Below are 3,899 nucleotides of genomic sequence, written 5' to 3'. Positions count from 1 at the left end.
CGCCCACCCCGCCGCTGCCCCCGCGGGCGACGGCCGGGCCCGCGCCCCGGCAGCCGACACGAGGACCAGTCGCGCTTGCCGCCTCTTGCCAGCCTGTTTTTGCGTGGCTCAGCGGACTGCCGACGGAAAATGCCGAAAGTAAGCGAGCTGCCAGCGAAGAGCTGTTGGGTTTTTTTGCCTCCCCCCTTTCGCTGCCGCTCACGTCGCAAATAGCTACAGCTACGCGTTTTCAAGCGGTATTGTGACTTTCGAGTTGATCGTAGCTCTCTCTATGTGTTTACCACGTGAAACGCTCGGAGTGTTTTGGCTCAGGAAGGAAACGCTCATCAAAAAGAAGGCTCTGTTTTATGTGCCTTAAAGCGGGGAGAGTGGAGAGAAGTGCTAATCGTATGGATCGCAAACCGTATATATTCTGCCAGGACAATTTATGCGATACCCAGCCTCTTCTGGCAGCATTCTTTCCCCACGGCTGCAGGCTGCACGAATTGTTCTGGCTGCAGCCGTCCCAGCTACCGTCTTTCACAGGGGCCGTCCAAATCCTCTCCTGACAGCGGGAGCTGCCTGCCGGTGCAGCTCACGCTGCCACGGCCTAAGACTGAATTACCTTACTCTCTGCAAGACGGGGTTTTATGCACACGCGCTAATGCGCACTACAGCAGACACCTCTGGGAAATTTCCAGTCTCCTGAGACTGTGCAGTGGAGTACGCTGCATGTGAACACCGGGCAGGTCTAGCCAGCGCGTGGCTCTGCCTTGACAGTGGTACAAGCTGCCCGGATTATCCAGCTGCAAAGTTTGGGGAACGCTCATCCGAATTATCTTGATGTTTTGTAGGTTGAAGTTCTGTCAATGAACGCTTCAATTAAGGGACTTTCTCTTGATTTTCACCTTTTCACTTGCATTATCCTGATCTGTGTGATACTGCTTGCTTCAGAGGAGTACCTGTGTTTTTATGATTAAAGCAGCAGTCTCTGAGGAAGCCAGGTCTTTATTGCTTTGAAGATCAGAAGCAAGACTTAGGCATAGTGAGGAAATAATCTGCAAACCATTGGGGGCAGTGAAGCTGCTACTATTGAAGAGGACTGTCTCGTTTTGCCAAAGCCGGAGTCTCCGCGTTCTTTACACGCTTACCCAGAGGTTCAGTGAGTTACCGGTAATTTGCTCTGCTAGGGAAGGGCAGGGGAACTGCACTGGCCGGATCTGTACCAGGAGGAGAAGCTTAGCTCGGGAAAAGAAGAGGGTGCTTTTGCCATTGACCATCTTGATCACTCGGACAATGACAAAAAATAGAAAACTGAGGTGCTGTAGTATTTAAATAAATGTCTGAAGATGCTATCACAGATAGGTAAAGATGTTACCCCAGTTTTAAATGTTTTCCCTGCTCCAGCCATCGTCATTTTCATTTTGGCCAGATGGCATCTGAGTCAGCTGATTTTCATCCAGGTGCTGACAGGCATTTTGATATCCTTGAGAAGACAGCAGCAGCATCACTAACAAATGAGATATGCTGCAGCATCTTTAGCATATTCTTGCCATTACAGCTCATCCCTTCACTAGCAAATTACGCTGCATAGGCTCTATATGTGAGGACCCACCAAGGTCCAATAGCCATTACTGCCCTGCGGGATTTGGTGGACGAGGATCAGCTGGTCGTTGCACGTAGTCCAGCAAAATCCTACACGTACAGACATGGCACCACATATATGTGTGCAGCAATGCATGACACTAGTTCTCAAATAAGCACATGCTCTGAATACACATGCAGCCTGATAGATTTGCATGAATGCTTATACCCAAACACTCTCATAATCAAAAAAATAACAAATAGAAGTCAACAGCGCTGTGAAACATTAGGTGAAGCACTTCCACGGTCCTAGCATTACATGTCTAAGCGAAGATAACAGAAACAAGGACTTAGGGCTGGACATTTGCATTCTCGTTCACACCACTTACACAACTTATGCTATATTAAACAAGTTAGTACTCATTCACTAATTGCAGAACATACCAATGTAGCATAGATCGTATATGTTATGTGTATATATTTACTTAGCATTCAGAGCATCTACTTTTATTCTAGCCCTAATCTTTGGTTTGCCTTAATTTTCCTACATAAAATCCTTTGGTTTTCTTATATAAAATCCTTCCATGCTGAAATGCCTCATATCACTGCTCATACAAAAGTAGTTTGTCTTCTTCCTTTCAACACAATTGGTTGAAAAATCAAATCATGCAAATATGAAAAGATGTTCTGTTTGGATATGTTAGAATATTTCAGCAATGGCGCAACCTAGAAAATTCAGATTTCATTTGTTTTGCTGATCTGTATAAGATTTAAAAAAATAGCTATACTCTCTTAAGAAAGTCAGCTCAGCAGTTTTAGAACTATACACATTTAATGATGTAGTTTCAGTGACTCACAGTGGGTTTTAATCCATTTTTCTACATATGTGGGTTTTAATCCATTTTTCTACATATTTGTTGGGAACTATCGATTAGGAATATCCTACCAAGACCAATCTTTTTTCTGATAAAGCCTAAAGCTCTGTAGCAGATGTATAGTTCCCTCATGAAACTTGCATATTCCCTGTCTACATAGACTCAGAACTAAAAATGAGAGGGTCATTTCAGGATAGAAAAGATAAATTTCTGTTAGATCAAAGGCTCTCACGTGCTTTTAATGGAAATCACTTTTTCAGATGGTAATTACTTCTGGAACCACATATCATTTCACTCCATAATCACTCCAATTTCTAGATGAGATAGCGGCATTTCTGTAGCAACTGCAGCAGTTGTTTTCAATACACATTCAAAACAAGTCACTAAATTTAAATCATTACGCATCGTAAGTTTCTTCCCTCGCGTTTACGGTGTGCCTGCATTGCAAGGGCTTGGTGTATATAGATTGATGGTTTTGCCCGTCTGTAGTGATAATTCTTACCCTGAGGATGTAGGCTCTGCTCAGGTTATGAATATGTACCTGCCTTAGTTGTAATTCTCTTTATATGGCCAGCCTGCCATACCATTGCAGCAGTGCCTGTAAATTGCAGGGTTTGAATACCGGATTTGACTGCTCTTCCTCAAATCCCACATTCCTGCATCTTTGAATACCCCTGGCAGCCTCCTTCTCTACTCCTAAGCAGACTGATATATTTGGCATTTAACTCTTTGTTTTCCCTTCAGGTTGTTCCAGACTACTGGCACATTTCCTGCTCTCAGCTAACCCCTGCTCTGCCAGCGTGGGATGTTTTTCTAGCACATTGCTAACGTGCCAAGAAGCATATGTATATCTTTGTGAATATGGAAGTTATTTTCCAAATTTTACAGCTTCTGACCCAGAAACAGGAATATTCATCACTGCAGCATAATTTCAGACCTGCCAAGAATATATCAATTATGTCATGTGGATGTGCTAAGGGAAAGGATGAAAGCGGGAGTACAGCAATTCCCCCTGCTCCCTGCACTAGCTATTCAGAGAGCGATGAAGTACATCCTTGTGCAGGTAAGACCAAATCCACTGATGCCTAATTCATTCTTGCTGAGGACCCATCCTCACAGAGAGGAGTGAAAGGTCTTACATTGTGTTTCCACAGTATGTGAGATTGCCAGCCCCTGAATTTACAATGAAGCTAGAGCAACTTGGCCAACAACTTGCTCTGCCAGATCTCCTTAAGGATGTTCTTTGACGCCCTCCGACTATGAATGCAGAAGAAATCTGGAGCCTCAGGAAGGTGTTCTGCACACTGTGACTGTTACAGTTTTGAGGGACACTTTGGTTCAAAGGAGGGGTTCTTAATTAAGGGTAACTTGGGCTTCCTTCAATGTTACTAGGTACACTTAAAGCAAAATGCTCCAAAGGAAGTTTACACCAGCAGCCAACACTTCACCACTGCCACCCTT

The 3,899-nt window shown here is 44.3% G+C and overlaps 1 long non-coding RNA gene across 1 annotated transcript; it reads left to right on the top strand.

The window, feature by feature from the left end:
• Positions 1-52: 52 nt before the first annotated feature.
• On the top strand, positions 53-3,669 carry LOC104841113. Its single transcript, XR_775328.1, has 3 exons — positions 53-138; positions 3,183-3,501; positions 3,593-3,669. It is a non-coding gene; the product is annotated as an uncharacterized LOC104841113 (long non-coding RNA).
• Positions 3,670-3,899: the final 230 nt, after the last annotated feature.

The sequence above is a fragment of the Haliaeetus leucocephalus genome, unplaced genomic scaffold, assembly GCF_000737465.1.
Source record: "Haliaeetus leucocephalus isolate CR32 unplaced genomic scaffold, Haliaeetus_leucocephalus-4.0 Scaffold848, whole genome shotgun sequence".
Lineage (NCBI taxonomy): Eukaryota > Metazoa > Chordata > Aves > Accipitriformes > Accipitridae > Haliaeetus > Haliaeetus leucocephalus.
This window is presented reverse-complemented; position numbering and strand designations above follow the sequence as displayed.